The sequence below is a fragment of the Trachinotus anak genome, unplaced genomic scaffold (genome assembly GCF_046630095.1).
Source record: "Trachinotus anak isolate AG129_WGS33_773 ecotype Australia unplaced genomic scaffold, CSIRO_AGI_Tana_v1 ptg000002l, whole genome shotgun sequence".
Taxonomy (NCBI): domain Eukaryota; kingdom Metazoa; phylum Chordata; class Actinopteri; order Carangiformes; family Carangidae; genus Trachinotus; species Trachinotus anak.
Genome location: NW_027273853.1, coordinates 18,229,765 through 18,241,861, shown reverse-complemented (window position 1 = coordinate 18,241,861; position 12,097 = coordinate 18,229,765).

Sequence of the window (12,097 nt, the reverse complement as noted above, 5' to 3'; positions counted from 1 at the left end):
GAGAGAGGCGGAGTCGGAGGCAGAGAGCCGGAGAGCAGAGGTCGGCCACTCCGGGACAGCGGTTCCCAAACTGCGGGCTTGGGACCTTTAACGGTCCCTGCCAGCAAAACCAAGTATTTGAGTCCACCGTTACTTGGTCAGAGCAAAGTTAGCTTTACAGCTGTGTGGTTATCTCACCCACTTGAAGGGAAAGAAGAAATGAAACGGACAAAACGTCCAACTACAAAATGAGGGGCAAACTGATGGTTTTCCTTGCACTGGGTATGGCGGCCTGGGCGAGGACCTTTACAGAGTAATTCAGAACTTAACTAAAATTAATCCCATGCAGAGGTTGGTAACTTTGCAAGTGAAAGATAGATCTAAAGGTGCAACAGATGACAGCATTAACAAAATATGCCAATAATCTCACTGTCAATCCTATCATAAGGAAGAGGAAAACCACATTAGTCCATATTGAAAGAATATTATAGCCTATTATATAATAAAGTGGGCATAAAGAGGCTATAGAGCCAATGTATGACACAAACACTGTCCCTTAGAAATATTACAAAAACCTTTGGGCCCACTGTGTTTTCCATAGGAATGAAAATATTATGGAAAAAGTGAAACTATAAAAAAATTAGATAAGGAGGCAACAGATGGCACAGGGGAAAACTGTTTAGAGCAATCTTTTCACAGATGGTTCGCCTTGATTAAACTTAAAAGAGGCAAATACTTGTAGAAAATCAAAGCTTGAAAGAACTTTTGGTGTTGGCACGCAAAATTGGAAATCTACACACACAGAGAGGTTCCTTCTTTCCCATTGTATTTCTGGTGTTCCTATAAAAAAATAAACTCTGGAAACGTTCATGCAGCATGAGGAATTTAATATTTAACAACTTGAACAAGGCACAGTCCAGGCACTGATCCATAAGGCGTATATACAGAGATGAGGGAGAGAGTAAGGAAGACTGTTCATATTGGTGTTTTCAGGCTAATTTAAGTTGAGCTGAATTAAAGAGAGACAGAGAGTGGTAAGGAAGGACAGGAGGCTTCACCTATCAAACCTTTCCTCTTTATCATAGAACTGCAGCTGTGTGCAGACAGACAACCTCGCTTCAAACAAACCCCCCCCCCTTTTGATAGTGTGCTAACCTGGAGGCATATGATTGGGATGAGTCCCAATATCAGACTCTTCCAGCTCACTTTATATTCATCCACACTCTGCCTTATCAAGCCAAAGCCTTGTGCAGACTCAAACTCCAGGGGAGGGTCTTGGCATGTTAGTCGGATCTGTTAAAACTTTGTCAAAGATTCCAGCTCGATAGCTTCTGCAGGGGCCTGTTGTCCTCATATCCGCCCCCTCCTCTGTTGCCTGTAGGGTCTTATGTATTTCAGTCTGTTATGATGAGCCCTGATGGTAGATGGTTGTGCAAGTGCACTGTGTAACCACTCTTGAAAAAGTCTGCAGTTGGCAGATATGAATATTTTAATGATTGCCAGAGTTAACAAAAGGAGACAGAAGTCTCCTCAACACAAACCCTGAATACAATCAACACTAATAAAACTAAATGCTTGTTGAGGAGGAAGAAGATTTGTCAGTCAATGTTAAATGGATTTTATTCTGCTCCCCTGGAGTTATCATTAATGTTAATGCTGAGCTGTCTCACAAATTATACAGCCTGATCCATGAACCAGAACGTTATAATCTGTTTTTGGGGGCTCTGTAGGCTACAAGCTAAAAGCAGAAATGGGCTCAACTACATTACTGATCGACACACAGTGTTTCAGTAATGCCCATCATTTAGTTCAGGCTATCTATAAACAGCCCAGGCCTAATTAGCCGCCGGCCAACAAATGGACTCATTAGGGGACATTAAACTCTAATATGAAGGTTGTTATTGACTTAATCGCAGGAGAAACCCAATTAGAGGCCAAATTTGTAAAATGACTCTGAGGTAGTGAGACGATCTGATTGGCGAAGGGGGGAGGGGGGTTGTAGCAACCTGGGATGACTTTGCCTGTGGGTGAGTGGTGGCATTGAGAGAAAGATGGAGTGAGATTTCAGGCAGAGATATAGGGAGAGGTAAGGGAAGGCATAACGGGAGCCACACAAGGGAAGTCTCTTTGAGTGTGCGTATGTGTGGGTGAGGAGAGAGAAAACAACACTTACAGAGGAGTGGAAGGAGAATGAGTAAGGAAGCCAAGGGCAAAAAAGTACAGGGAGGTGGATGAGAAAGGTGTGAGACAGAGGGTGTGAGAATAAAAGAAAAAGTCACAGAGAGATATTGTAATAGAAAGAGACAGGGAATGAGAGGAGAAATGTAGCTGAACAAAATCTTCCTTAATACTCAGGTATTGCCTTATTACTGATGCAAGCAGTAGTGTGTTTCTGAAAGTAAATGGCTGAGTCCACTATCACGGAGAGCTTTGCTAATATATCATTTTATCTAACGAGAATGTGAAATGAGGGGCCAAGAGCAATAATACAACACATGAGAGCTTCAGGATGACATGTCCTTGTCATGTCAGACTGCTGTCGAGGTAGCTGTGAAATGCCAAGGCCCCTAAAGGGCTGGCAGTGCCTGTTTAACTCTCTTGTGTGAGTCCCTTGACATTCATCTTACATTTAATAACCAGTGTTTTCCGATGTGAAAGACATCTTTGTTTGTGAGTGAGTGCGAGAGAGAGACACATCAAGGGACAACGTGCTAATAATTTTAGCAAGCGTTTCTGCTGGCCCATCAAGAAGTTGGCTTTGATGGCGAATATTCTGAGCTGCACACACCTTCTCTGTGAACAACACCACACACTCACATCCAGGCTAATGTGACCAATCACATGGAAACACGCACAAACACAAATAGTTGTATATTGAGTTATATATCGATGAATACTTGCAGAACTTGGCCCTCACTCATGTTCACTCAGAGTCTCCTTCATGCTCCTCCAAATTCATTAATTGAATAATCATTCAATTATGTGATCAATGCCTTGTTCCTTTGACATTAGTTAACAAAGCTGACGTCTTGCCTGGTGGCAGTGCAGGGACATCAGATAGGCAATGGCAATTGATTCAGAGGGAGGTTGAAAGTGTTGCTTGTGGGTGTGTGACTGCGTGTGTGTGTGACTGTCAATCTATACGGCCCAGGCTGAGAATCAAATGAGGAGCGGACATTGATTTAGGATTTCAGAGGCAGGGGCCGATAGCAATTTGAGTGAGAAATGCCCGAAGCATCAACAATTACTTTCTTAATTAATCTAAACAAACTGATTGGAATGAGTTACACATAAAAGTGCAAAGCCCAAGGATGATAATAACAAAATTAGCATTAGCATAACATTATTATAATAGAAAAACACAGGGACGTGACTATAAAAAAAGAAAAAAGATCAATCCCTGGGCTAGTTGAGTAAAGGTAAAAAGCTTGTTGCTTTGAATGCTGTGTCTGTTAATGGCAAATGTTTATTAAAACCTGCTTAGTAAAATTCAGAAGTAATAATGGCGCCTTCATACAGATGTTAATTATACCACCATGAGCAACAATAATTTATCAATTTACATTAACACCTAAATCATACACAAGAAAACAGGACTAGATAGTTGTTTTACTGGGGACTACTCTCTTTGGTGAACCACTTCTCAAGGCCGCAGCAGTCCATCATCACATCTGGTTTCCAAACAACAGGTGGTGGCATTTCTAAATAACAGCCTTAAACAAGGTCCAGTCAAGCTGAGCAATGGGCAATTATTGCTCACACATAATTAGTAGACAGCGGCTAACTGTGAACACTCATCAGGGCTGCAGCCCTCAGATTTTGTCCTTCTATTTAGACAGAATATAAAGTAAACAGTTGCTTATACAATCGCAGCCATCACTCTAAAACTTTAAATTATTGCCAACTGAGTTTAAACAATGGCTAATTAGAGAGAGCAGATACAGCACATGAGCATGTCAGAATGAGTCTGTCCCCCGTGAGTCTCTATTTAGGCACAGTGGCTCAGCTAAATGCAATAGAGTACAGCAGAGGGTGCTGGGAATGTCATTAGTTTCACAGGTATTAGGTCATAAACCAAAGCGCTAGACAAAATTGAAATTCTGACCTGATGATGGCAACAGATGAAAAGTCAAGGCACAGCCAAAGTCATTACGTATCATCATGTGTGGAGCATAACCCAACCATTGTGACATTTCATGCTGAACTAAAACTGTCAGCTTGCTGGTGATTGCCAGATGAAAAGTGTATTTTGGGTGGGGGAGGGGTCAGCAAAGACTGTCTGGTGCCAATCAGTCCAGTAGATGTGAAGATATTTTGCTGGATAATTGAAGACTTTGACCTGCTGGTGACAGAAGTCAGGGGATCATCCAAGTCAGGATTCATCCTCTGGCAACCTGAATATAAAGCATGTAACATTCCCTTCAACTATAGCTGGGCTATATAATTATTGTGATATACATTTAGTACCATTTATAAGGAGGGACTCTTATTCAACATATGGTTGACCACAAAGGCACACACAATGTGTTTTGGTGAATAACACTGAATGTAAACACAATTTGTTTACTACTCATTACTTGTTTGTTGTTTGTTGCAGCTGAGGTTTGAATTAGCTTCACCATAAAAGGCTAGTTTGCGAGCCTGGGGGCTACTGCCAGTGCTGGCAGTTTGGGACCACAGATTTTCCCCTTCTGTGTACTGGATGGGATTGGTACCTTTTCAGACGTGGAAAAAGATCATAGGTTGCCTGCATATTTTACAACAGATATTGCTCTGCTGTTCATCCAGCTTTAAAAATCCAAAGCAGTCACTAATCACTGGTGATGAGTCACCTCTCTTTGGCACGATTTCCTCACCATGGTTGCTCATTTTTGTCTTTCCAACAGTGTGTGTGCGTTTTATGGCTTGGCCCTCCATGTGAAGCCTATTGATGTGGCCTAATGGGGTTATGGGGTAATTGGATTGTGCAGATGAGGATTGGCCAAAATGTGTAACATAAATCATTCATCAGTTCATTGTTATTGTGGGATTTTTTTCATGATAGCCTAATTTAATTATTGAAAATAATTGAGATTGTTTTATCACCCAGTTCTACATTAAAACATACCATTCACCTGTTGTTTGGCCATTTCACATGAAACAACAATTGTTAACCTCATGGTGCTATAGGAAATGTAAAGGGATAACCAAAATCTTTAGAATTCATTCCAAGGGGACCACCCAGTCCCTCCACATCCTGCATCCCAGCACTGTACAATACATCCTTTTTATGTGTTGCTATTGTCATCTATCAAATGGGTGTTCACTTTAAATTCAATAACTGGCTATCAAAGGCGATGTTTAAATGGTGTTAAACAGAATTAGAGAACTGAACCTTGTCAGTTTTGCTTTTCTACCCATTGTACTGAAGTCTGGGCACACAAGACCAACAGCACAGACAAAATCTAATAAAATATTGAAGAATAGAGTGGTAGGAATATCACAGCAAGTCAGAGAGCGAGAGAAAGAGGAGGAAAACAGAAGGAGAGACGAGCACATCAGGGCCAGAAGGTCGTGTGATGGAGTGAGGCCACGATGAAAAGAGGCACCAGCGCTCCCAGCAGGCTCAGCCTGTTTCATGGCAGTCATTTTAGTTTGGCCCACTGCTCACACCCGCAGGCTGCCTTCATTTAGTGGACCACCAAATGTCGCAGGTGTTTTTTTTTTATGGGCCAAAGTGGGCCATTCATTCCCTGCCTCCCCACCATGCCCTGGCCCTATTCTGCATTTTTCATCAGACTGCTCTGTGCTCCAGGCTATATTTGTGTTAGATAAAAAGACCCAGATTTGCAGGAGGGTAACATTGAAGGTAACCTTGAGGATATTACAGCAGAGCTGCATGTCTAAGAGATGCCAGATTGAACGAATATACACAACGGCAGTGTGTGAATGACGTGTGAGCTATTGAAGTGTGAATTAGAATAGAAGGAGCAGCGAACAGCATGTGAGAACAAAAGAAAGTTGGAGCAAACAAGGAAGAAAGAATTGGTTCATACTTAAGATTCAGCAGTCAAGTGCATAAATATAGATGGGTGTTTGGAAAAGGGGTTAGGAGGAAAGGGAGCATGAAATATCTTAGCTAAACTCAAAGTTATGGGTGTTAAGAGAGATTTTGTCAAGGGCATGACAGACTGCATCATGTGTGGAGATCAAAATTGTTCAACAGGCTAAAACAGGAGTCGATGGCAAGAGGTAGCAGCACTGTGAGCTGTCTAAAGGTTTCCAGAGAGGCCAGAAGCGAAAGAAATTGTTTAAGTCCGGTTGCAGCTAGACCATGAAGATTTACCATGAGAGGCAGAAGCTGGGGTTATAGGGGTAAGAGTCTGCACAGTGAGTGGGCTTTCCAGTCGGGAGGGACCAGTAAGATCTGCAAGACTCAGGGATAATAAGCAACACTGCCACGGGGTTATAACTCACGCCTGGCTGCTCTGGGCTTTGATTGGAGCAGCGAGGAGATGGGAGGGAAGGGAAAATAAGGGGAACGGAGAGAGGCTGGTAGGGGAGCTTGCTGAGAACCAGGCCTTTGATCACAGGGTGAAGAATTACCAGCTCAGCCCCTACTGCTGCTGGACCCCAGCCCCAAAGCACCACGGGAAATGTCCACATTCAAAAAATCAACCCCTTTCTCGCTACACATCTCTGATTCATTTATTGGCACACACATAGACAGAAATCCACACACATAGCTTACACATTGACAGACACACACATACAAATAAATTGCTCTGTTCTCTTGCCTTGCCTTGGGCGACCTCTCATTAGAGTCACCACTGTGAAGCTATGGGACTGTGACACACAATACAGGGTGATGCTAGTCTGCACACACACACAAACACACACAACTGCACACATATGTATGTCAGCCACTACTGACACACTGAGACTGAAGAAGAGGGCGGTTGTCAGACACATCTAAACAATAGCAAGTGGGAAAGTGGAGCATGGTTGAAATATAGGACATCTTTTCAAGTCTCTGACTGAGTGACATGGAAAAAGCTATTCAAATTTGAAACAAGGAAGCAATGCAACATGATTCACCTATAAATGAGTCCACTGACAACCGCAGGACTTGGCAACAAAACACACAGAAATGTCTGAAATGTCTGAATTTATGAGCAGTAGTAGAAAGTTTCCAAGTAGTGTTTGGTTGCATGTGCCCCCCCCCCCCCCCCCCCCCAAACTTGCCTTAAGCTCGCCCTGCTGGCTGCTACAGATGTGTGTGTGTGTGTGTGTGTGTGGGCCGATGGGGGTTCCCTGCCTGCTGTTAGGAGGGGAGGGAATGTGAACGTGGAATGAGCATAGCTTTGATCGTTTCTAATCCTCAAAGGAAGAGAAGGAAGGGGGGGGGGGGGCGCATCTCAGCACGTCGGCAGGGGAAAGCCAAATCCAGCGTTTAGGAAGAAGGGGGAGTGTCGATGCATGTTTGTGTGTTGTACAGTGCTAATACAATGGCTTAACTGCAGACACATGAAATGGATTATTTATGTACTTGAGGTGTTTGTGATGATGACTTTTTAAGAAGTTGGGAAAGAATCTACCCTCCGTAACATTTGATGGGGTGACAAACCACCTTCTGAAATGCCTGTAAGATCCAGTGTGCCCCATAAATGTCAGTTGGGAGCAGAAAGCGCCGGCCTCCATCTTTGTTTCCCTGTGGATAATTTAATTGAGAAAGTCTGATTAAATACCACTGCTGATGGTGCCCGGGCTCAGACACATGCTGTGCCTGACCTTATGAGAACAATTAACATGACTGCTAATGCTCGTTTAATCAGACCGCCATTTTATTACCTTAATGGCAACTCATATATCTTGGTTAAAGTCAATCCCTGGTCGCCAAGTTGTGGCCTCCAATTGTGGTGAGGTGGGCACAGGGTTAAATGGCAGCCAGATGCTTATAACATCATCTCAAAGCGACCACAGAAGACAGAAAGTAGATGTTAAATATGGGGGAAGAGGAGAAACACTCATTCTTCCACTGAGTCCTACACAAAGCTTTTTATGAGGATAAGACTGTGTATACTGTGTGACTGTGACTCAAGTGCAGTGTGGATAAACAGATACTGGCTGTCAGAGCCAAGTTGGTTATTTCTCTCCCTCCGTGTTATAAGATAGGGCTCTCAGTGAGTGTGCTCCTATGCCATCTTTTTGCCCATTATAAGCCACGCAGGCCCATGGTAATAGAGAGTGGTTATGTCTGGAGTGATACATTTTTAGAGACTGACCTTTGTGGGTGGAGTCTTCTGAATTGAGAAAGCATTCATAGATGTGCGTTTTCTGTATTCCACCCACAGGTACAGATCGTAAGGCCACTCAGGAACAGTCAAAGCTACCTTGGGACAGCTCTAGCTCTCACTTCACAGTCCTCCTGTACACTGTGAGACCCTGCAGGGCACTCAGAGGGGTGGTTAAAATTGGAACACATTCATCTCAATCCCCTGCCTGCCACAGCGCTAATGGATGTTAGCCTGTTTCGGAGAGACAATGAAATCGAAGAAAGACAGGATTTCGGGCTCCTGTGGCGTCTGAGGACATGAGTGAAAAATACAAACACATTTAATCCCTTTGTGCTACCATGTGTGTTATACATGATTTGAATTCAACAACAGGCTCTTCTTAGCCTTGAAAGTAAAGCTTACTTCCCGCCACACTTTGGCCATTTGTTATGTCCTGTGTCCCATTTCCTCTACTACAAATAAGTGATGCATCAATAATGCTAAAGGATGATTGAATACAGGCTCCTGTGCTTCCCACAGAAATGTAGCTGTCTATAGCTGGAATGAACTCAGCTATAGAGTTCTAAAGCTCCTTCAGTGCAAAAACACCTGTATTTATGCTTTTTTGGTTTTTCTACACATCATATGACATTTTCCATTTGCAGTTGTATTCTGATGCGGGCACAGAATCGGCCTCATACCTTGTTTACGGTCTGTTATTTCTCTACTTTTCATGCCTTTCAAACTGCACCTCAGTTCACACGTCATTTATTATGTGCCTCTCTGCCTGTAATGTAGTTCTGTCTTTTGCTGCAGAAAAATGTCAGCCCTCGAGACCACACCTATATTGTCCTTAAAAAAGGAGGAGCAACATCACAAATATAACAGACTGAAATATCCATTCTGACAATTTGCCACTCCAGTTTAGGAAAAATCCATCAAAAATTGCAAGTCTCCCTTGGTTTAAAAAAAAAAAAAAAAAAAAAATCCCCATTTCTCATTTGTTTCTTTTGAATTCTCTTTTTGTGGCTGGTGCTTTTAAAAATTTTGTGAACACATGTCTATTGGGAGTTTATAGGCTACAGTGTACAGCCACCCAGAGATACCATCTAACATTGTAGCGCATTGATTGTAGTCTCTTAGCAACACTATCATGAGCAATGTCTGGATTTCTATGCGGAGGAAGTGTGGAAGTGTTGATGCTGCTGCAGAGGCAGAAGGTTCAGTCTATCCTCTTGCAAATGTGTCGTACCTGCAAGTGCCGGCTCTATACGTGTAAGGTGCTTTGGAGTATATCAACAACCAAAGAGGTGACAGACGCATCAACAGAAAACAGGAAACTAACACATGCTAGTGTATGTGGTTGTGAGAAAGAAAAGGATAGAATAGAATAAATTCATGTTGTTATTCTCCTTTTATATTCAGTTCCACACAACTGCCATATAAGAGGAGGTTTTAGTTGAGGGAAAAACTCTTGTTGTGGGAGGGAATTTCTTTTTGGAAAATACATAAAAGAGTGCATGTTTAGTTAATATCTTATCATCACTACATTAAATTAGGATCTAATATTTAACTGCTTGTCATCTTGATTAGGCAGTCACCATGGGGAGTCTGCTGAAGAACATTTAGTGTAGGCGGTTAGTACAAGGACAGAGAGTAATACATCATGTCAGTAAAGAACTAAATTGATAAAATCTTGTTTACTGTACAAATTCTTACTATTAATGACATTCGTGTGTGTCTGCTTTTTATATATGCTTCCTATTTCCCTCTCTAGACCATTGCGCCTAATAAAGAAATAATGCTCTCGTCAAAACACTTGTCAAGACAATAATAAATGTTTTACAGTTTATTTCTTATTTGTTCTCAAACAATAAATGTGTTGTACATCTATCCAAAAAATATTCGACATGTACCACGAGCGACGTATTGAAGCACATTGTTTCCTCTGTACAATCAGATCTGATCTCACAAATGTGCATACACTTAGTTTCACAATAAAAGCCTTACCATAGCATTAAAATCACTATCACGTTTACTTGCTTTGCTTGACTACACAGTGTAACCCACAAAGACTGGCTAATCAGGGAACACCCACAAAACCAGTACCTGGTTACTGGTTGTATAAACAGCCATTGTATGGAACAGGCATACACTGTACCAGACCGGTTTCAGACTGGTTGATCTAACACAAGAGCAAAAGCAACACCTCTCCATACCTGACTTCTTGCCGGCTTCACACAACAGATGAACAAGCTCTCTATGCCGCTCTCTCTCTCTGGGTGGGTGTTTGGCAGATTTATCCTCGCTGAACAAGTGCATGTAAATTTCAGCGTATTACACCACACCACAGGGTGGCTGAAACTGTATAGCAGACTGTGAAATACAACAAACTGTTTCTCTCTGACTTGAGAACGGTAAGGATATGGAATGACACGCTGCAATTTCACATTAGCATATTTAATTAAGTATCCTGGAGTTTCCTTTTGGTTAAAACAAAGCTAAGGATAAAATAATAGCTTTCTACATTCTCACTAATCCTGGCAGCAAGTGAAGCAACCACCTTTATGTTATGCTTCATTAATCGCTGTGAGGAAATTTTCCTCTGTATTTCACAAAGTATTTAGCAGCAGTAGGCAGCTGTGTTGCAACCCTAAGGAAATCCAGTCCTATGGCCAGCGTGTTGGTTAGGGGTAATGTTAGGTACATTCCTAATACCTTGTTATTTGAGGACACATCCCAGTTGGCCTTGATAGGGTTCAATCCCAGGGCCTTCTTGCTGTGAAGAGACCGTACTAACCACTGAGCTACTGTGCCAGGTCTCATTCACACTGCGAGTGAAACTGTGCCAGAAACCCAAATCGACAGCAGCCCCATCAACATGTGCTAGAATAAATTTCAGCATATACTGTATATTTATGTATATGTATTTTACAGTGTTAATGTATTTTCTGTTTTAATAAATCAAACTGCATCATTTCGGGGTGTTTTCTCTATAAACAGTCAATTGATTTCACTGCTTTTCCTCCGAATGCTGCTTTCGATTTATTTAGGATAATTTGCTGGGAAGAATCTACAGTCGTTTCCAGAACAGCCTGATGAATGGGGGCCACTGACACGAAGCTACTAACTGCAAGAAAGCTATTTGTACAACAGCAGGCATTTAAGTCTGCCACTCTTGTACATGTGGGTCTGCAAATTATGCAAAGTGCTGCCATTTGATCTTGCTGTATTAGGGTGAAAGAAACAAAGCAACGATACTCCAGTGGCCCTGCTGTAATTTAAAGATGATCACAGTACTATACAAGTAGTTCCAGCCACTCATGAACAATACAGCCAAAGAAACAACATGCAGTATGTGGGCTATAGCAAACCTAATGAGGACAGCAGTATGAGTCGCGTCCCTGATAAAACTGCTAATGCTATCCATCTCATCCAACATGGAAGCATGTCTCTAATCTTGTAGCCTTGGGGCAGACCCAGAGGCCAGGCGGCTGCACCCCTTCCTCTTCTCAGGCCAGGCCAGAGCAATTACTACTGCTGCTTCACACACAGACCTGTGTCACCAACGCAATTAACAAGCTCCGGAGGAGCCTGGGCAACCAGAGAGGGACAGACTGTGTACACAGCATGAATGATGAGAGGCATGAGGAGGGACGGGGAGTGAGGGAGAGATGGGATGGAAAACAAGAGTGGATCAAGACAGGTTGCGAGGGTTTTAGTGAGCAGAGAGCGTGGGTGGATGTCAAAGTTTTCTGAGAAGAAACATGGAAACTCACAGTTCACATCTCCAGTGCATTATATCTTATTTGGATGTCATACACATTCAGACATATTTGTGTCAACAAAATTTAATATTCCGT